The sequence below is a fragment of the Vicia villosa genome, linkage group LG7, assembly GCF_029867415.1.
Source record: "Vicia villosa cultivar HV-30 ecotype Madison, WI linkage group LG7, Vvil1.0, whole genome shotgun sequence".
In the NCBI taxonomy this organism is placed as follows: Eukaryota; Viridiplantae; Streptophyta; class Magnoliopsida; order Fabales; family Fabaceae; genus Vicia; species Vicia villosa.
In genome coordinates, this window is record NC_081186.1 from 78,444,092 (window position 1) to 78,468,645 (window position 24,554).

At 32.9% G+C, this 24,554-nt stretch overlaps 1 pseudogene; it reads right to left on the minus strand.

Moving 5' to 3' along the window:
- Positions 1-11,324: 11,324 nt before the first annotated feature.
- LOC131619427 (protein FAR1-RELATED SEQUENCE 5-like) lies at positions 11,325-23,587 on the minus strand (annotated as a pseudogene).
- Positions 23,588-24,554: the final 967 nt, after the last annotated feature.

Below are 24,554 nucleotides of genomic sequence, written 5' to 3' on the forward strand. Positions count from 1 at the left end.
CTTTACATCAACATTACCCCTAACTATCCCTTATAGAAAAGTTTAGAAATAACTCTTCCATAAGGTATGAGGAAAGTCATTTCTTTCTGAGAAGTATTTATCATTTCCTTCAAGAAGTTGAAAATGGTTAGAGGAAGATTAACTTTGATGTTGTAGGTGAGGAATAACAAGAGGTGCTTTTCATACCAAGTAAGCGTTTCAGGCCTTTCTCTCTTGGGCGGAGATTTTCCACTAGAAGTTGAAACCAAAATTTTGCAATAGGGAGTAAGAAGCAGGACTAGAGAGCTTATTTTGGTTGGCATAAATTAGGTGAGTTTGAGTTGAGTAGACACTTTGAATTCATAGTGTTTAACACAACTACTCGTCTTTTGACAGTTGATTGTCATTACAATTAGTGATAGAGTAATAAAGAAATGAGAGCCATTGACATATGACTGGATGACTTCATCATGACCAATTGGCACAACATAGATATTCATCCAGAACTCTTTAACGAGATTAGTGTATATGGGGCCATGAAGAATGTAAAAGTAACCATTCAATCTCTGTTTGTTAACAACTTTCTTTAGTTCAAAACGATCGAAATCATTGAAATCTACATGCTTTTCATTGATTACGAACAACAGATTTGCATCCATTTTTGAAACAATAGGACTTTGAAACAAGGAAACAAGACACAGAGAGTTGGTAATGAGACTTTAAAAATAGGAAAAGAATTTGAAACAATGTTTGAAGACACAACGAGACATTTAAATAGCACAAAAGTCTCTTTTAGAATCTAAAAGAGACGTTATGACTTGAATATAGATGATCATTGCCATTCTAGTGATATGATTCCAATGCTTGCGTGCTGCGTCAGTGTTCTAACCTCTCTTTTAATTGTATTTTTTATTTGTAAATTAATTGTTCTAACCCATCTATTTTCCAAAAAACCAAGGGAACATTGGAACCTCTATTTTAATTGTATTTTTATTTGTATTTAAATGTTATAACTCGTCAATTTTCCTAATAGTCGAGAGAACATTTAGCATTAAATTTAAGGATATATATATCAAATCCTTGCCATCTATTTCATGACTATCAACGCCTAAGAAATTATCATTAGTGATCCACGTGAAACATAAATAACTTCCATTATAAAAGCATTAAGAAACATCATAAAACGCTTGAAACTATCATCCACTTTAAGATTTGCAATAGTCTTTAAGAGAAAATCATTTATTTATCTAATCCTTTTTTTTGTTCCCCAGAATATTATGCACCCATCATTTGATATTCTCTAGAATATCAAGGATTTGAAGATCCAACATCATGAAGAGTTTAAGGTTTGCAAGAGTGTTTTCCATGAATAGTTCTCTATGATGGATTACTAGAGCAGAAGATTATTTGGGTGCAAGGTTTGTGCTCTTAAGTATTTATTTGAATAGAAAATTATTTATTTATCCAACCCTTTTTTTGTTCATATCAGAAACAAATGCAAGCAAAAGCCATATAGAATACCCTTTTTTAACTTGGAGAATATCAATGGATTGAAGATCTAACATATGATCTTCACGGTCAATTAATTTTTTTCCGTGTAAAAAATATAATATTCTGGATAAACACTATAGTTTATAAACAAATTATTTTATTAATGTTCTGTGTAAACAATATAACGAGTTTTATTAAAAAATTAATAACCCCTCGATTTTCTTAATAAATCGAGATAAAAAATCACTGGTTTTTGTAAATAATAAAAATGTAGAAGCTGGGGTTCTAACCCATGCGCTAATAAAATTAGACCTCAGTGTTTTAATCACTGAGGTGATAAGTCTTTACTTTTTATGACGACCTTGTTTACCTTGCTTCTAATGCCGAGGTAAAAGGCATTTCGCGTCCGATGTTAGATGCATTATTTGTCGTAGTGTAACCCCTTCTTGTACTTGAACTAACCTATCCAACAAGTGGCATAAAAGCCCAACACTTGTTAAAAACTAATCGCCATAGGAAGAAAAATGACTTCGAGCTATTTACTATAAAAATCTTTATCCTTCAATGGAGAAGTGTATAGTTTGTGAAAAGAGAAAATGAATTTTTTCATAAAAGGGATGAATCGTGGCATTTGCAAGGTTGTGAAGGAAGGTCTGTTTATTCCTACACACAAAGTTAATGGAGTTCTAGATTACAAACCTAAAAAGGATTTGACCAAATATGATAAAGAAAATGTGAAGTGCAGTTTGAAGGCTAAAGCTGCAGTCACTACCGCTCTTGGTCTTGATGAGTTTTTGCGAGTTTTTCACTGCGAGATTGCAAAAGAAATGTGAAACATCCTCCAAATTACCCATAATGCAACTGTAGAGGTAAAGATGGTAAGGTTTGGAACGTTAATCTATGATTATAACTCTTCATATTGAAACTTGAAGAGATCATTAATCAAATGCAAACACAATTTAGCCATATTGTGAGTAATATGAGAACTTTGGGAAAAACATTTTCAAATGTGTAACTACATGTAATAATTCTTTGATGCTTAAGCCGTAGTTGGCAACCCAAAGTCACTCCAATTTGTGAACTTACAGATTTAAAGACTATGGACACACACTCTTTTTGGAAAATTACAAAAACACGAGATGAAACTAAAAAGACTTGCTGACGACGAAGAAGATGACAAGAAAGAGAGAAAAGTATTATACTAAAACCTACAAGAATTAAATAAATGGAGTCAAAAGATAAAGATTGTTAAAGTAAAAATAATGAATTCATGTTTCGAAAATTCAAAGAATTCCTAAAGCACGAAAAACAAACTTTAATGCTCTAGATGCAAAGTGAAGAAAGTCTCTCTTCATTCCTACATATCATCAATGTGGAGATAAAGGGAACATAAGATGAAACTTCCCTCAAAACTTGAGAAGAAAATTAAATCAAAGAAAATTCAAGAAATCTTAGAAAAAACTAAAAAAAACATACATATCCTGGGATAACGATGATATGGAATCCTCTGATAAGGAATAAGCAAATATATGTCTCATGGAAAATCATCAAGACGATGATGTAACCTCTCACTTTTCTCATCAAGATTTATTTATCATTTTCAAGAAGCTAACAATAGAAACAAGTAAGCTCGAACAAATCATATCTACCTCCAAATACACCATTTTTTCCTTTAAATTGAGAAACAAAAAACTTATTGGAAGAAATACAAAGTCTTAGAGAGATAGATAGATATAGAGAAAGAGAGATATATAAAGAGAGATAGAGAGATAGGGAGATAGATAGATAGAGAGAGAGAGAGAGAGAAGACGATCAAATTAAATTTTTTTACACTTTAAATGAAGATGATGAACTTGACAAGTGCAACAAATCTGATAATTTGAAAAATGAAATTTGCGATCTTCAAAAGACACTTGTCAATTTCACCAAGGGGAGAGATAACTTGAATATTCTGTTAGGAAACCAAATAACGTCTTAAAATAAGGATGGTCTTGGTTATGAACCTAATAACAATAGTATAATTGTTTTAAAATTTCCTTTCAAAAATAGTATGACTATAGAAGAACTCATACATATTACCTTTGGTGAACTAACCCTTAGTCGGAAGAAGTAGATGTTGTTAAGTGTGCAGATATATTTGAAATAACATCCTTGTACGATGATGATGAAGGGAAATAAAAATATCAAAGACAAGAGGAAGTAAGAAGTCCCAATGGAGAGACTTAATTCGAAGAAGTCAACTTAGAGAATTAATAGAATGAAGGATCATTAAAGACCATCCCATTGAGAGTGTTAAAGGAGATATTTCTAAGGTAATTATATCTCAACACACTCTTAGAAAGGTAAGTAACCTTCTGGCTTTGTTTCACTAATGAGCATTAGTCTCTTGATATGCAAGAAAGGTTAAATCAATTTGAAAGAAACAACATTTGGGAACTCGTTCCGAAAGCTAATTGAGTGATTAGAACCTCAGTGGATCTTTCGTAAAATGTTTGATGCTTTTGGAAATGTTATGAGAAATAAAACAAGACTTGTTAAGAATGGTTATAGTCAATATGACGGCAATATATTTTGATGAAACATATGCCCCTATAGCTCGATTAGTAACCATAAGAATGTTTCTAGCCTTCTTATGCATTACATTTTCTTCCAAATGTATGTAAAATGTTGGACTTTGAATGGTTACATCCAGAAAGAATTGTATGTTGATAATCCTCCCGTTTTTAGAACTTTTCTTAGTTATGCTTTCAAAATGAAAAAGGCTCTCTACGATCTAAAGCAAGCTCTTAAAGTTTGGGTTGATAGTCAGAGTAATTTTTTTGCTTGAAAACAAGTTTCTAAGAAGGAAGAATGATACAATCACTAATCCATAATAATGCTGAGAAAAATAAATTTCCTATCTGGATCTTGATTTGTATACAACCTTTATGTCGAACTCTCTGCAAAATATTTACTCGATTCTCGCTTATTGAATCTTCTAGCTTCACAAATCTGCTCCATGTCTTCGTGTGTAGCAATCACCCTTGATCCCGCTAATTTCTTGAGCAATGAACTATCCGAAGATTCAGAAGAACTCCTACTATGTTTGTAGGCTTTCACACATCACTAACAAGGTTAACTTGGAGAGAAGAACCTCTTTTTTCATTGGAATTTGCGACTACCACTCAAAACAACCATAATCTTGCAAAATTTCTGAAAATCTTTACCAAACTTTCAAGAAATGTTAGTTTTAAGACAAATCTCCCTCAATAATTACAAATCTCCATGATCAAGATCTGAAATCAATCTAGAGGTTGAAGATGAAAGAAAAATCTATTTGCAAGAGATTTACAGTTTTCAAAAATGGAGGTTGTTGAGTTCACAAAGTCACACTTAGTCATGAGATTTCTTAATGGGAAAGACATGACAAAAATAATTTATATGTGATGGAGATCATGCACAAAATAGGTGAAAATGATGGTTAGATTCGAGTCAAAAGCATTTGTGATTTTAGTCAAATGAGCAACTAGAGTGGAACAAGATCAACATAACAAAAAGCTACCCATTTCCCGTGATTCGAGTCATGAATGCTCATGATACGAGTCATGTATAAATATTGATTTGAATCAAATTGGTCAGAACCAACCAGGAAAAAGTGAGAAAAATGTGTGATTTGAGTCCTATAGAAAGTGTGATACGAATCAAATGAGGCACTGGCTAACATGACTTGTGTGATTCAAATCATGTGCGACTTATGATTTGAGTCATAGTGTTTCATGATTTGAATCATGTGTAAATCGTGATTTTGAGTCACAAAAACCAGAATTTTCTATTCTCCTCTGTTTGATTTTATATGAGTATATATTGTGAGTGATTCGAATCACACACAATAAATCACAATTTTTTTTTAAGTTTTTCAAAATAGTTTTACCTTATAGTTTTACATGGTGGCTGCCTTGGAGTTTTAGGTTACAATGCTTCTATTTATAACCTTGTACCCAACTGGTTTTGGGTTTCTAATCACAACAAATATGCTGTTACAAATTTACAAAAGATTCTCCTACAAAATAGATCTTTAATCAAATCTTCCTAATTAATCTCCAAAATTAGAAAGTCTTCATTCAAACATATTTTGATTTGATTCTTCTTGATTCTTCTTTGCGCCACATATGATTGCATAATATCGGTTAGTAATATTATGTAGCTGTCAATTACTTGAAGTAACTGAAAGATAAGCCTTAGCGCGATGTCGAATGGAGCATGTTTCGACATCTTCTTTTACATGTTGCTCCCAGATGTTGAAATACTTCAACACAACCTGTTTTCTCTTACAAGTATAATTCCTACTCAACTAATTACTGCTATATTATGTTTACCTAACATAATGCCAACTCAGATAATAGAGAACTAACAGTAATACATGTACAATTTAATTCATATATATATTAGCAATGAGACATTGAAATTCTGTTATGACAGACTCAGATGTCATTCACGATGTCAAGACATCTGATCTGTTATTAATGTAGCAGAGGCAGAATAGAAAGATCCCTCATTTATTAATTACTCCTAAACCGGAGTCAATGAGACCTGGGATCACACGTGTTTAGTAAATATAACCAGATTGTAACATTTATATGGTTCTGTTCAAGAACAGCTAACACTTCTGAACCTGATGTTATAAACGATGTCATAACATTCATAACTGAACAAAGAATGCAGAAGATAAATAACACAGTTAATTGTTAACCCAATTTGGTCTAACTACCTACTCTGGGGGCTACCAAGCCAAGAAGAAGATTTCACTATCAGTAGTACTATTTTATGTAAACAACCTCTGATTTACAGATAAAAAGACTCTGGTTTACCTAGTCACTACCCAATGCAATCTTTATCTCAGAACTCCATCCAAGACAAAAAAACCTCTGCTCACTCCCTAGTGATACCTAACTGTTACAACCCTGCAACAACTATTTACACAATTAACAATGAACAATAACTTGATCTTGCTTCACAACTTCGATCAAGAATACAATATTCAAATCTTACCTATAGGTTTTGAGTGAGGACAATCACTTCTCTTACCTACAGGTTTTGAGAAGGACATGGCAGCCATCCCCCAACCTGGGTAGTCTACCTATAGAAACCCTAATGACTACATCGTTTCTAAATAAGGTTTTCTATCTAAAACTAGGTTACAAAGATTCTTATTTATAACCTGATCCCAATTGGACTTGGGCTTACAAATCGCAGCACTCCTTGCTGTTACAAATATGCATAAATATTCTGCTACAAATAAGGTCTTTTAATCATGAGTTTCCTAATTATCTCCTAAATTAGAAACTGCTGAATCTTCAATCTTCTAATCTGATTCTTCCTGAATCTTCAATCTTCTGATATGATTCTTCCTGAATCTTCAATCTTCTGATATGATTCTTCAAATATTCTTTTGACCTTTAAATTTGTGCCGCATAGGATTACAAAATATTCTTCGAATATCCTGTATCTGTTGAGTACAAACTGTATCTGCAGGCGCGATGTCATGAGTTGATGTCATGACATTCCATATAACATCTTGCTTGTACCTGTTTTGTTTATTTTATATTTGCAAGATTCACAATTATATTATATTTTACTGCTATTATGTTTTAGCCAAACATAGATGCCAATCAGCCAATAAAAGCACTAATAATCTCCCCCTTTGGCATATTTTGGTTAAAACTAAACATTCACTAAAGTGCAGCAAAACATAACTACTTCAACTTTCAAGACACCAAGGAAGAACATAATTTTACATTCTCAGAATTGGGCTTTAATCCATAACTTCTGTTCTTCAGGACTTGAACCATATCATAACATCTTCAGTCTGCTACAAAATCCTTTGTTTCTTTTTACAGTAGCAAAATCAGAAGATGATATTCTCTCCCCGTTTTTAGACACAATATGACAAAGAATGGACCGATGTCATAATATGCAGTGGAACACCTTCATGCAACACTGATGTTCACGAGGAAGATGATGGGAGAAGACCCGCTTCTTGAAGGACCAATGGTGGCATAAGGGACCCCTTCCTCAGTCTTGTACCAGAAACCGAATCCTAGCATAGACCTAGAGAGAGGACATGAGTGAAAACTGTCCACCAGTCCTAGTAACTCAGAACACAAATCACAATTGTGTTCATAACTCAGATCATAAATCACAACGAAAATGATTCCTATACTGAAGGTTGTATATGATGGAACATCTTTGTTGTTATTGCAGAAAAACCCATGGTAGAGACCATCAACATCCCCAACCCATGTTTTTCTTTTTCTGAATAGGTTTTGGCACAACAATCCATCACAATACCAAACCCAGACACGACTCATAAGAACACACACGAACGACATTTTGAGAGAGTTTGATTTATGCAATTCATGGAGACGCTATTATATAGCCATTGGAGATTATAGGAAATAACGATGGTCTTTGGTCTTGTTCAAAGGTCAATCGGTTAATTAAGAAACATTTCCAAAACCAATTACTCTTTCCAAAGCAGTTTTTGACTGTTTTTCTGATAGGAGTTATCTTGAAATACCAATGCATGCATAGTCATTGATTGTACTTTACACCGATCACTGATGTGTAGATAAACTTCAATTCAGATTTCCTTGTTTGACTTAGAAGATCCAATGTCTTTAAACATGTCATGACATCCTGTCAGACATTGTCACTTTTCTTTCCTTTAAGCATATAGCTCAAGATTCTGTAAAAGATTGAGACAGAGCATCTTTTGGACCAATTAACAGACTCCCTACTTACTCACTAGTCATAGACATAGACTTCTGTTGTTCTGAACACCTTGAGACTGTTAGACACACAGCTACCTCATTAGTGTTGAGAAGGAATCGTGGTTACCAGTTGCACGTGGTTAGCTTGAACCATTCACAAATAGCTGACAAAAGTATCACATTTTCTTCATGATGTTAAAGTATTTTTAACCAAGAAACTTTTCTTGACAAAAGAAGTTACTCCCCCTATCCGAGATAGTCTGAGCTTCCCCAACGGAATAAGCTTGAAATGATGAATGGAAAATATAAGACTCATCTTCATATCTTCAAGAGCCGCACCCTCTGTTCAACAATCCTGTTGAACACACTCACTATAGCAAATTTGTTCCTTACAATAAATACTTACACCAGAAGTAGAATGCCATAAGTTTCATAAGTTTCATCTCTTTCTTCAACAGATCCTTGCCTAACAACTTATCTCCTTCAGAAACGATCAACTGATGACCTCTTGATACTAGAAGCACACACAAAGAGGTTGCCACAATCTCAACAAACAGAATTGCCACTCCTTGAACTTTGTTGAGCATAACCTTACCATGTTTGAATCAGATCATGGCCTGCTTAAGAAAATTCGAAATCCTTCTTGATATGGTGTTTTTCAATCTCACACCTTGATTAACATGCTCATTGATCAGAAGTGATTCTCCTTTATCCTTAGCTGTGTAGATCCGATCATAGAACTTTTGTCTTCATAGTCATGTTCACTAAGTAAAGTCTTCATCATGAAAGTAATTATATATTGCCAAAACACATTACTTACATCCAGATCAGAACCTTCCCATTCTAATCCACATCATGCCTGAACTGCCACTTTAGATGATAATGTTGCTTTTTCAAACTTCTTATGTATATTCCTAGTCCTTCTTCTAGGAAATACGTACCTTGTGATGTTGACACCACTAGAGACACAAGTTCATCTGAACTTAAACAAACTATGACTATCCATAGAGATAACACTTCTCTATAGACGACTTGGAACACAAGAAGCAATTTGTGTTCACGACACGAAACAAGACTCTTTATTCTTTACCAAACAATTGTAAAGAATGACCTTAGACTTAGCAACGTCTGAACACTACCCTTAAACCCTATGATTGACTCAAGTAGACAATCATAACCTAGACTCTAGACACTTCTCATATCCGAAAGAAGAACATGAGGGACTCAAACAAGACTCACACAAAACGAAAAGACTCTATAAACCTGAGCAATTTAAACAACATACCTGGACTTTAACCAAAGTCTTTATGAAGAAATGTTATTTGAAGACGAACTGCACCAGGTGGACTTGTGCATAGGTTGGATCATGCACTAGATCAGAACAAGTGATACACACCATCAATTCATGTCGTCAGATGATAATGCAAAGAATATTCTTTGCTGGTCTTTGAGAATAAACATGACTTGAGTTATGTTCTGAGGTTTTTGTGTGACTTTGTTCTTCTTGCTTCAAGATTAGTCTTTAAAAGACTTTGCAAATGGATAGAAGCAGAACAACATTGTCTTTGCTGATCTTCATACTCTTTTACTCCCCCTGAGATATACAACTTTAGGAAACCTTTGATGTTCGTCCTTGAAGTTCCCTTCATTTGGAAATTGCCACAGTTTCCAAGTTTTAGAAACCTCAGTTTGCTTGCTACACAAGATTCAGATTGCCACACTCTGTAACTTGGAAAAGAGGAAACTATGATTGTATAACCATAACTTGATCTTCAATATACACATCTGAGTTATATTATAAAGATATTGCAATTATCCAGCTCCCATCAAGATATTTAACAGAATCAATATGCTGCCTCAGAGACTCTTGCCTTCTTCTTTGATGTGTGAAGATAATTGAGAACTCATGGCTAGAAGAAATTCTTCTTAGTCCAGCATCCAGGTTCTAAACCTAATAAGTACTAAGTCTCCCGTCAAAGTACTTACCAGCTTTTCAGTTAGAATTTGCTACTCACACTAGGTCATTCTGACTGATTACCTCTTCACATTTATACTTTCTTTTCTTGGCAAATAAACACAAAAGAACTGAAGATCTCGAGATGATGTTGTAACATCAGATATGACATCATCCTTCATGGTTCTTGGTTCACATCTTTCATGTCAAGTTGACAACACTCGGGGTAATAACAAAATACTCCAATTATCAGCAATATCCAGACATATCAAGGGATAAAGTAGCCAGCATCTCAATAAGCTTTTCTTCAGACCTTCATTCTGATTTTGAGATGATGGATGCCATAGTCTGTACCTATAGAGGAGATTCCCTCAGTTAGGCTTCTGGAATAAACTTAGTTATAACATGACACTAATTTAGTCAGGTTCATATGACTTCCTTGATTTCAAACAAACTACCCTTTCTGGATAACAATTAGGGCAGTACACATTCTTGACCATATTTCACTGTGATTGAGACACAGTATCCAACTCCAACAACTGCTCTATGGTTATGAATACTTATCTGGTTTCGTTGATCAGAGGAAATTCCCAGATATAGGCTCATCTTAAGTACAACATAAAGGATCAGAAAGGAATACCTTCATGAGTTTTCTTAGTAGCACTGAGCACATGTTAATCATGTCCTGTTTAACTTAGCCCGATATCTCCTCTTCAAGACCAAGAGTAGGTTCCAAACCAATGTTCTCACACTACATTAGTTTAGCACCAGAACACCCGTTCTTCTACTGGTAGCTGCATACCAGTTCTTAATGTCCTAACATCCAGTAGGACATTTGTTCCTCCTTCTAGGAACACTCAGCCTTGAAATTTTCAAGGTACACACTTGCAGATAATTATGAATATCATTGATCAGTTGACATTCATCAGCTCTAATAAACATGTCATTATGAGTGGACTTGAGAGATTACTCAAGTATCTTTGACACTTTAATTATAGCTGTCAATTTCTGCCATACATTCTATTGAACCTTCATAACCCTAGGGTTTCTCAAAGACTATGCAGCGGAAAATAGTCATATCTCAATAGAATTCACACAATGCTTACTTTAAGTGTTAGTTGTAAGCATGACAACTACAGATTCATCGATGCTCAATCTTGCACAATGCTTGCTTCTGCATCAAGCAACAAACTAGACCTAACCAAAATCCTGACCTGTTAAACTCACATAAATACAGAGGTTACCTTATCAATATCTTCACTCCCGCATGAAGGTTTTGATGCAATTCTTCTCTGTCCATAGATACTGGTTGAATTAGTTCTGAAATTCAAGTTTTTCACTCCCGCATGAAGTCTTTGGATTTAGCACTCCGTGTTCCAGCATTACAGCTCTTAGGTCAGGTTGGTCTAATCATATAGGTCCATCCTCCACTTCAAGGGACCATACGATATGAACATTCTTTGTTCAAACAATCTTCTACCTTTACCACAACCAGAATTTATCCCTCATGGATCTCATCCAGAAACAGACAGGATGCCTGCTCTGATACCAATTGAAATTCCATTATGACAGACTCAGATGTCATTCACGATGTCAAGACATCTGATCTGTTATTAATGTAGCAGAGGCATAATAGAAAGATCCCTCATTTATTAATTACTCCTAAACCGAAGTCAATGAGACATGGGATCACACATGTTCAATAAATATAACCAGATTGTAACATTTATATGGTTCTGTTCAGGAACAACTAAAACTTCTGAACCTGATGTTATAAATGATGTCATAACATTCATAACTGAACAAACAATGCAGAAGATAAATAACACAGTTAGTTGTTAACATAGTTCGGTCTAACTACCTACTCTGGGGGCTACCAAGCCAGGAAGAAGATTTCACTATCAGTAGTACTATTTTATGTAAACAACCTCTGGTTTATAGATAAACAACCTCTGGTTTACCTAGTCATTAACCAATGCAATCTTTATCTCAAAACTCAATCCAAGACAAGAAAACCTCTGCTCACTCCCTAGTGATACCTAACTGTTACAACCCTGCAACAACTATTTACACAATTAACAATGAACAATAACTTGATATTGCTTCACAGCTTCGATCAAGAATACAATACTCAACTCTTACCTACAGGTTTCAAGTGAGGACAATCACTTCTCTTACCTACCGGTTTCGAGAAGGACATGGCAGCCATCCCACAACCTGGGTGGTCTACCTATAGAAACCTTAATGACTACATCGTTTCTAAACAAGGTTTTCTATCTAAAACTAGGTTACAAAGATTCCTATTTATAAACTGATCCTAATTGGACTTGGGCTTACAAATCACAGCACTCCTTGCTGTTACAAATATGCAGAAATATTTTGCTACAAATAAGGTCTTTTAATCATGAGTTTCCTAATTTATCTCCTAAATTAGAAACTGTTGAATCTTCAATCTTCTGATCTGATTCTTCATGAATCTTCAATCTTCTTATCTGATTCTTCAAATATTTTTTGACCTTTACATTTGCGCCATATAGGATTACAAAATATTCTTCGAATATCCTGTATCTATTGAGTACAAACTGAATCTTCCTTCCAGTTCTGCAGGCGCGGTGTCATGAGTTGATTTCATGACATTCCATATAACATCTTGCTTGTACCTGTTTTGTTTATTTTATATTTTCAAGATTCACAATTATATTTTTTTTAATGCTATTATGTTTTAGCCAAACATAGATGCCAATCAGCCAATAAAAGCACTACCAGACATTGTTACCATAATCTTTAAAAGTATTGTATTTTAGTTTTTTTAATAAATAAAAAATAAAGTACAAAAAATTAGGGGTCATAAACCAGACGCAACAACCTCATATCAACCCTAAATGTAAAATATAACAATGAAAAAAATATTATAAAAAACAAATTGGATATAAATCTCGTAAAGAACACAGTGTGAAGAAGATAGATACACACAAAAGAAACGTGTGTAAAAATCCACAAGCATTCTAAACGAATTAGAGACGAGCTTTAATAATCAAACTCATCTTTTAAAAAATGGTGAAAGTATCAACCGCTAACACGGACAAATAAACATACAACTACCCTTATGATTAACTACTCTTTCAAGACTACCTACCTAATACAAACCCCAACGAGATAGTTCAAAGACATCCAATATGACAATAACACAATATCGCATCGATGATGAGGCATTAATCACCACAAAACAAGCAGTATAGTTCCAAGAATCCAATTATCTTGAAAACTCCAGGTCTCAGCAGATCCACAAAGAACTATGGGTCAAAGTCAAGAATCCACCACCAACACTGACGAGTTGTAGCGTGAGAACAACAATCTAATTTGAAGCAAAACCACCAAAAACAAATCAAAGCTATGCAACAAGACATATAAGCAACGTCGAACTGGTCACCAGAAGTGTCTTCAGAACCAAACACCAAAAAACCTAAAAGAGTCATCAGAAAGAATGACAAAACTTATCCCCAACAAGGACTCATCCGAAAATAAACACTTTGTCAAGAGGAAAATTAAAACTAGATATGCCACTGTACTTAATAGGACCAGCGCTTGCTGTCGGTGAACTTATTACAGAGAACCTTGCATGAAAACTTCAAAGAGAAAACATATGTGAAAGTAGGGAGAGAATAGAAGGGGTTCGTGTGAGTCCATATCTTCTCCATTTCCTAAAGAAAGGGGGATCAACATTTCTTTGTCTAATTGAATGACATGGGGAATAAAATAATATCAATGACTAATATTATTTATTCAGAAAGTAATTACACTAAAATCCAACCTTTCTATTTCAATGAGACTACTTGTGTAAAAATGTCTCACTAAATCCCTAATTTTGTTTCCCAGCAAACTCAACCTAAGAACAAACACCAACTCCATCATCAAGCCCAAATGTCTATAGTAATTTGGATCACATAATTCAACGTCCTTCCTACAATGACCCTTCCAACCATGGTCCAAGGCCTTTCTCAACCAAAATCAAAGCCGATTGTGGATCGATTCACCATTCTTGGGCGTGGTTTATGTATCAGACTTCAACCTCTTAGTATTTACGTTGTTGGAGTGAAGCTAATCGTACTTGAAACTTTCTTTTTCTCTCGCTGGAGGCTGCATTTATTATTTTCAGCTTGAAACTTTGTCTTGGCTGATTCAGTGGTGTGGAGATTACAACTTACAAATTGTCGGTTCTTCCGGACCTGTCATAGCTACACATTATTGTTTCAGATCTTCCTGCCGAATCGTCACTCTATGTATCTGGAAGTGTCTTTATCAAATTTTATTTAGCTTTGGGTGCTTATGGTTCTGGTTCGAATGTTGCTCATCTGGTTTTGGTGGCTTTAATCTTTTTGGCAGCGTTGCGGTACTAGTAAATATCGCTGATCTGTATATCTATTAATTTCATCTGTGTATCTTTTAATTGGAATTCTACATTGGAGCAGACTTGATGTGCCTGAATGATAGTTGTTGGTTTATGTGAGCTTGCTTTAATAAAATGATTATGATATTTAATTGTTTGATTTCAAATTTATCATTGATTTTTTATAAAAGTTAACTAGAAAGTTAAACTAGTTCCAACAACTTAGTCTAAAGTTAACTACTAAAGCATAATACACTAATTCATGCTACAAAGTTAACTACACTTATAAACTACCACAAAGTTAAATTAGTTCCACTAATATAGTCCAAAAGAAAATACTGGTATAAGATGTACCAAATTAATAGCAACTTAGTCAAAAAAGACAATATTATTATGTACCAAATTAATTTAAGTATAATACATGCTGGTGAAAGAAGGCAATTACTCCTACTTAATACAAAAGGCAACCCTGCTATAAAAATTTGTCAAAATCTACAAAATGCAGTTCCAACTACTCATACTCAGTACAAAAGGCAACTCTGCTATAAATCATATACACAAGTCTTCCTTTACACAAAATCTACACAAAATGCAGTTCCAACTTTTCTGCGAAAAGAGAGACTATCACCATAAGGTCTTCCTTTTCATGAGTATTCTTCTTTAACAAAATTCATCCTTAGAAAAATATATTCACCATAGTTATATATAAATAGTTAAAAGAAGTTGTGCATCTCTAACATGACAACATGACTTCCACTTCCACTTTGGCTTTCATCTAAAATCACATGATCTGAAGATAGAGAAATTGAATTGTAGTCTTGTGGTTGTTGTTAATAATTAGGAAGGTTTAGTATTCTTTTATAAAAATAGTTAAAAATTATATTGTATATATGAGTGAAATACTTAATTACCGTCAACAATTGAGTAAAAGTTTGATTTGAATGAAGGGCATGTTCACTATCATTTGCTGTAGTTGATTTTTCCTACATATTTGAAGTAACTTGTATTATAAATATCAAGTATAAGTAACAAGTATTATAATTAAGATATAGGAATAAACTTATGCATAATTACCAAATTTTCTTGAGGTGTTTTCTTTTTCCTTGATACATTTGCCTTTCTCTTTTTAGCCAATTTTTTATTCCATGATTTGAGTTGTTTTTTACTCTTACACAAACATTCTTTCTTTTTTATTCCTTTTGCTTCCACAAAAGCAACAGGGTTCACATTGTTGTCAAATTCACCATTTGCATTTGATATGTTTATGTGATACATTCCAAATGATTCTTCTTCCATAGGATTTTCTGCCAACATATCATTAATTATCCTATTGGACTTTTCATAAACTTTGGATAAAAAGTGTAAATTTCATAAGATTCAGATGCCATGTTTGTTAGGTTAACCATTCATGGACATAACTTATTGTATCGCTTCATGACGTGAGATTTTATGTCCAAATTAATATGGCGTACTTTCCAATCTTGATTACTTCCCGACCTTGCTTCTCTTGTCCATCTCTTGAGTATATAGTGCGAAGGAATAAGTTTAATATTCATCACTACCAAAACCCTCAAAGCATGAGTACATAAAATACCATGTGTCTCAAACTTACGACAATCACAAGCAACCTTTTGAGCCTATAAATTCCCTATTACTTTCCTTTCCTTGTTGTCATCATAATTTATAACAATATACAACCCGTCTTCCAAATTCTTTATACAATTGTCTAGGTAATCTTCATATTCCTCTTGAAATTTCTCAAATATTTTTGGAGTGTAAATGGTTCCCGCTTGAACAAGCATTTGAGCCGTCTTCAATTTCAATCTTGGCAATTTATGTCTTGACACATAATCGGCTTCTGACTCATTGTTTTATTTTCCATTTACAACTCTTTCAAAATGTGTGAAAAGTTGAACCAAATTTAAATCTGACTTGAAATGATTTTTTAAATCAGCATTGAAGCTCTCCCTTAATTGAGTAGATATTATACCCGTGGTGAAAGTTTTTCGGACACACGCCCATGCCCATTTTTCCTTCACTCGAAAAATTGAATGTAGCCAAGAATTATCAAAAACATTACTTAAGAAGTAGAGCATTGCACGCAATCTGAAATAATTCTTCTTCTTCTTCTTCATGTAGATCAATGCATGCTTCAAAATCTAAGGAAAAATGTGAATTTTTTTAGTATAGATGATTTGGATGCCTTAGGGCGTTTTCTCTTATATGCCAAGTGCATAGTCATGAAATGTTTGAGGTACAACTAGAGCAATAGCCTTAGCCATTGCTGCATTTTGATATGTTAAAATAGTTTTAGGCATTTTTTCACCCATAGCTTGGAGAAAAGTTTCAAATAACCATTTAAAAGAAGGAATTGTTTCATCATAGAGCAATGTTGCGCCAAAAACAACCGTTTGTCTAAAATTATCCAGTCCAACAAATACTCCCAATGGTCGATAATCCTTATTTATCTTAAGTTGTATCAAAAGTACATCACCAAAATATCCATAATTATTTATCATCTGCGCATCACCCCAAAATGTATTTGTTATTTTCTCTTCAACATCCATTTGAAATTCATAAAAGAATGAAGGATTTTCTCTGTCCTTTGAAATACATCAACAATGCACCCGCTTCACCATATCTTAATGAATATTTCTTTTAGTCCAAAGGTAATTCTTATGGTCTTGTCTTATATAACCAACACTATGTATTCCTCCAACTTGCTTTGACACATACTCGTGAAAATATTTTGTTTTAGTCCTGATGCATCATCTAACACAATTTGTGATGCTTGTATCTCAGATATGCGCCGATGAGAGTGAATCATATGAACGTACCCCGGTGGTTGAAGAGGGTGATTATGTTCAAGTACAAAGTCAATAACCTTGTATTTTCCAACTTTTCTATCAAGTGAAATAACCATACGTGCTTTACATTCGGTTCTTGTTTTTGCTCTTGACATTTTTGTCAAGTGGTCTCGTTTGCTTTTATTACCATATTCTCGACGAATACCAAATCTATTTCTTCTACTATACTCATTATAAAATTCATAGGCAGTGCCTCTGATTCAAACTCCATTTCCAAATGTGGTGCATGATCAATTAAATTCTCTTCACTATTTAAATTGGTAGCTCATTTGGGACTTTTGATGATAAAAATAGATTCAATGTTTTAAATATATAAATTCAAATATATTTTTGTATATTCATTAACAGAGAAACATTTTTGAAAAAATAATTTTGTAGAATGATTTTTCAATTATCTTGAGTTCTAATAAAAATCCCTAATGTTCTTACACTTGAATTGAGAAGGAGGGCAAAATGCTAGATGTTTTCTCCATTTGCACCAAACTCACATAATGTCTACACAACCACACGAGACCGCGACGGTGATATAGCATAAAAGTAAGATAAATGTTATTAATTAAGAAGTGAATTAAATTATAAACAAGAATGATAGATAATTATGATGATTATGGTGTGATGTGGTTTCTAACTAGTGTGATTTTAATTAATATTATTTGAAGAATTGGCGTACCTTAATTTTTTTGGCTCCAAAAGTGTTTCAGTGAAATGCTTTCTTCCCTCTAATATTGATATTAGATTTTATTTATTAAGCATAAAATAATAATAATAGTTTTAACCACTAATATTATTGTATACCATGTGTCATTCAATTAGACAAATGTTGATCTCAATTTTCTCATGAAATGGAAATGATTTGGACTCGGTGGGTGTAGGCTTAGTGAAAAGGAAAAAAAACAGAAAATTTTAGTTACATGGTCATCAATCATCAACAGACCAGACAAGTTTACTGTTGATACACAACAACTCGTGTCTAATCTCTTATTGACACCGCACAACCTTAACTCACAGACAATTGTTTTAATTAATGCCTTTCATGTCAACCTGGAGATTTAATTAAAACGAAGAAAAATGAAACAAAAGTACATTACGAAAGATTCAAATCAAATATGCTTCCCGAGTCCTTGTCTGTCAATTATTATGTACAGAATCTTATTTATGCATGCTTTCATTCACTTCTACTTTTAGTAAATATAATAGTATAAACCATGATGCTTTCAAAATGAAATTCATTAATATTCTACTAACGTTTTATTAAATATTGTTATTCTGTGCATAAAACATAAAATTAACTCAAAATTTAAATTTATTTTAAAAATATTAGAACAACTTAAAGGTAGTGCACTGTTAGTATAAAATATTTTACAGTCAGTGCACCACAACCCTTAAAAAAATATATTTTATATGTGATTTAAAATTTTTTTTAAATAAAGGATAAAACTTAGGTACAATTCTTTAGACGCAGTTCTTATTATTTTTTTCAATGAAAATGAAAATATGACAAGTGTATAATTTTTTTTACATGTATGCAAATTTATCTATTTTCATTATGTAAATGATATTTAAGTATAGTTGTCATATTTTCGTTGAAAAATAGTAAGAACTACACCTAAAAAATTGTACCTAAGTTTTGTCCTTAAATAAATTAATGGCTATGATTTCACTAATAGTGTAAAACTGCCGGTGTATCTCCATTAAATCTATGCTAAATATATGAAGTATTATATATAATATTAAACCATTAGATATAAGTATTCAACAAAACATAAATATAACACAATATTTACTTTTAAAATGCTAAAAATATAAAGTATAGTATTCACTTTTCATCCACCACTTCGTAATTTTAGTAATAATATATATAGAGGAGAGATATTCTTATTCTAAACATAAATTATTATAACTTATTTCACATCTTGACCATTAATTCTTTTTAATTTAATCGTTAAAAAAATTAATAATTAAATGTAGAGAGAGAAAACTATTACTTACTATTTTGAAACATTAGATTGAAAAGAATTAATAGTCTAAGACGTGGAGTAAGTTATAATAACTTACTCTTGGAGTAAGAATATCTCTCCTTATATATATATATATATATATATATATATATATATATATATATATATATATATATATATATATATATATATATATATATTCGAATGACATAAATGTGTCAAATTTAATATCATAACACATTAGATAACTCTTTATAGTATATTCGTATAAGAAAATTAACTGTTGGATTGAAAACTACTATTACATAGTTCATGTCTATAAAGTTTAGGGTTAAATATATAAATTCCTCTGTAATGTTAGCGAGTTTTGGTTTTAGCTCATGGTAAAGTTTTTTTTTTAAACCCCTCAATAGCCATGTGGCATGGAATATTTATCAATTATTTCACGCGTGACATTTAATTTTTTTACACGATTTGTCCACATATTCACGACACCATGACATTAGTTCAAATTATTCTTCAAGGATAGGGTTTTTATTCCCACACTCTCTGCTCACTTCGTTCTTCTCCCCTTCATCTGCTTCCATCCTCCCCTTCATCTTCGTTCGCCATCCCCTTCATCATCGTCCATCGTCGTCCACCATCATCTGGGATGGGTGGAAGCAAATCTTCCTCAACAACTAATGTTGGAAAGGGTCTACCAATATGCGGGTGCAACTCAACCATGAAGATGTGGGTCACCAAGTCAGTTGAAAACCCAAGTAGAAAATTCTGGAAATGTAGGAATTCCATGGTGAGTATTTATAATCATGTAGTCATTTTGAACTTACATTTTCAGTTTATGTGTTAATCATAGTACACTTAAATTGAAGAATGATTGCGATATGTTCCTGTGGAACGACTTCGTCAGTGAGCTTGAAGTGAACAAAAATAATTCGTCCAGATGTCCCCTATGTGAAATGAACAAGGCTTATTTGAAAGAATTTGCGAAAGAGATTGTTAATGAGATTGATTGCAGAGTAAGAAGGCTTAACAAGTTAGAAAAACTCAAGAGAAAGATTGTAATAGAAAAGAGAAAAATTTTTGGTTGATGTTTGTAATTGGTCTTTCATGGACGGTGTTTGCAGTTGTGGTTAAGTTAGTATAGTTGTTATGTGATCCATTTCAAGTGTAGTTTGCAGTTGATGTTTGTAATTGGTTTGTTATGAATGAAATGTTAAGTCAAAGATGTAATTTTAAGTTAAGTTTTTTATGAATGAAATGTTAAGTTCTGTTATCCATTTACAATGAAAGTTTCTATTATGTACCATTGCAATATAACCTTGAAAGTAGAATTGATGCAATCTAGATTAACAAAAGGAAACATTGGTGCATAAGAAGCACACTTGGTGCATATTGTTGTACCCCCATTTTTACCCTAAGATTCTATCTCATTTTCATCATTGCATTTCATCAGATTATGCTTTATGTTTACTAACCTTTAAATCAAAAATCACAAAAATATGTCTGGTTTCTTTTGTTGTTGTGTAAGACAGGAAATGAATCAAGTGAATCAAGCCAAGTCTCCTCAGCCATGGTTTTGTCACAAAATCAAGGATTGGTCAATCATCGGTTCTCAAACCTCAATTATTATCATCTGTTAGTCAAAAGTTCAAATTCATTGGCCAATTGCAAGATATGTTCATCCTGATGCATGGAATGCGCGAAAAGGTCAAAGTTACAAAAGTCAAAGTTTGTGGAATTAAAGTCAAAGTTTTTGATTTTAATTCAATTTAAAATGATTTTTTTAAAATTGAATTATTATTAAAAATATAATCAAAATTAAAGTCTTTTCTTTATATCCATTTTACATTTTAATTTTTAACTTTCTTCACCTTTACTAACAATTTCTTTTCTTTGTAGTAAATATTATTATTATTATTATTATTATTATCACATTTCTCTTTATTCTACTAACAAAATAGATAAAATGCAATTAGAAGGAACCAACAATGCATGCACGGATTTTTCACATTTTTTACAGCAAGAAGTTTCAAAGCTCCAAGTCTCAAGTTTCACTACAAACTCATGATCATCTCAACCATCCATTTGAAAGTTATCAAAGGCTTAAAACACTCCAAAAAGTTCACGCGTATTGCTGTTGAAAATTTGCCTCCCAAACTCACCAAAATTGAAAATCAAATTCAAAACTCCCTCTAAAGTTTTCAACTCATACATTATATAAACAAGCACTATTCAGATCAAAAAGGGAGAAAAACTATAACAAAACTCTATGAAAATTTTCCTCTAAAATTGTGTTTTTGAATCCATACAAACCTTCACAGATCCATTTTAATACCAGAAGTGTCATAATATTAAGTTCAACACCTTGGTGTCATTTAATCCTAACCCTAATATACCAATCTTCAAAAAAGATATACCAGTCAGTGTCAAAAAAGATATACCAGTTTTCAAAAAATCTAAGGGAAAAACCTTCATTTAGTTTTGTCCCTTGTTTGGTTAACCTTTAGTATAGACATACATCATGAGAATAAGGTGGCCTGATATGCTCATCTTTTCCCTAGAAGTGACATTTCTAGTTCAAGCCCCTGTCATTAGCTTGGTGATACTGATATCTGGAAGGATGTTGAGACTTGTTGTTTGACATCATTGACTCAGCTCTGCCTTGAATAGAAACAAATTTTTGTCACCAAAAATTTTTCTTTTCTTGTTAATGCCTCGAAAATCAAACCATATCCCTTTTAGGTTTCCATTCATCTTCTAATCTTGAAGAATTTCTCAACATACTAGAACCAATTATTCACTATTCTCACAAACTTGATAATGATTTCAAGTTTGGAAGAGTTACCTCATCCTACAGGTTAAAGATAGTATAGAAACAATATTTCATTTAAAGTCTGTAGTTGAGAAACAATTATATTTTGTTTTTCTCCTTGCATATATCTTCACTTGATGTAGCTAACTCATCATGAGTTATATCTTTATTGTAGAAGTTTACAAAATAACCTCACTTTCCTGTCTAGAGAGGAACAAAATCAGGATCATAGTCTTGAACAAATCTGGAGATAAAAGGCCCCTTCCGTTGATTCTTGAGGAAGGAATGACATTATGCCAAAGCAAGTCCAAACCTTCACATATTTTTAGATCCAACTTTACTTGATCATCAAGGATCTTGCTGATGTTATAACAAATGTTCTTGACATCCGACCTTGATCTTCTATTTTCCCATAACCTGATAGAAAATGCATAATAGCATTAACAACTAACCCTTCATCAATGATTCGGTAACAACATCCACTTTTATGTCATATGAGTAGAGACATGAGTATCTTTATCTTGACAAACCTTTTCTCATGAGCTCTCTTCCTCTCAACAAAAATTGGATGTGTCTTTTCAGTGAAATTGAGAGATTCCCCAGTATCTTTGCTAACAATACTTGTGAAAATCAGTCTGAACAGGTGCTCATCAGCTTCGTTGGTAACACCATCGGGATTCTCACATCCTGACAACTTTCAAGATTCTACTGTCAAATGATTTCCAGAATGTTATCATTCTAGAGACATACAGTACCATGAAGTTATTTCCTGAAGCTCACCCAATAAGCACACACGGGGCCTTCTATTATGCCAATTGAAATTCTAGCACTTATACCACATACTGATGTTCCAACATCAGATCATGACGTTAATACAGATGTTACAGCACATGTGAACAGATAGAACAACCAAGACTGAATACTCCATACTATAGTTCTGCAGACACAAATTATAGAATGATCACTCATCACTCAAACACAAGTTAAAACCAATGTCTTAACACAAACCACAATGTCAGGATAGATGTCTTGACATCATATGATGACAAAACACATATTTACCAAACAGAAAAAACATGTAGGAATAAATTCAGAATGTTAAATAACACAAGAAATTGTTAACCCAGTTTAGTGCAACAACACCTAATATGGGAGATACCAAGTTAGGAAGGAAATCTACTATTAGCAGTATTAGTTCAAATCCTAAACAGTCCCAGTTTACAACTTCTCGTCTAGTCCCTACCCAGTGCAACTTCTACCTAGAAATCAACATCTAGAAATGAGAAATCGATATCTCACCTCCAATCAACATAGTGATATAACAAATAGTCCCAGTCACAGTTACTGTCTCAACACAAGTCACAATCCTAGTGATAAAAGTAATCATAGACTAGTGACAAAAGAAGATTACACTTCCAATACAATACAATTTGTATTGCTTCAATGCTTTAACTAAGAACAACAACTTAATTTTGCTTAAAAGCTCCAATCAATAACAATACTCAACTTTATGCTTAAAAGTTTAAAGAGTGAGAACAACAACTTGATAAACTGTCAAGTAACAAACAGTCTATCACACAATATTAAAAGATACGTGGGTGACTTGCACACACACAAAAGACTCTCAAAACTTCAGACCCAAGACTTCCCCTAATTTTTACAATTGTGAAATTTGTATTTATTAAGTCTAAGGTTCTCTTTAAATACTTTTCACCAGTCCATGGGTTTCATAACCTTTTTCCAAATGTTACTTGATCCATAAGCTGAGAGCTGTAGTAAATCTGCAGAGAGATCTTTTTAATCTTAGAACAAATCTTCAAGTTTCCTAAATTTTTCAATCATCCAAGTTTAGAAACTATAATTATGTCTTGATTTGATTCTATAGTTCCAGATTAAATCTTCTTGACATGCGAATATTATGAGATATATTTGAAAGAAATATCACAAAATCAAATCAAATCAGTCAAGATTTAAAACATCATGTACTAATGTTCTGATTCAGAATGTCATAACATCTGTTAGAACATTTGTCTTCACTGTAAGTTCAAACTCTGTTGTATCAGTAATCAAGATGTTACGACATCTTGTTCATCATCCGTCATGATCCATGTTTTAGCAAAATTGTGGCCAATCCTATAACTATGCAACCAATAATATATATATATATATTATTGAAGTATGCCTTAAAACCTTTAATGATTAAGAGAAAGAAAACATATTTTGATATTGTAAAAACTAAAAAAGCCATAAAAGCCTACATGAGGTGGATGTAAATAGGTTGTCTAGAGGAGGTGGTTATCAGCGGTCGAATAAAAATAGAAGTCAACGATAATGGAAGTTGTTGGCCGACATAC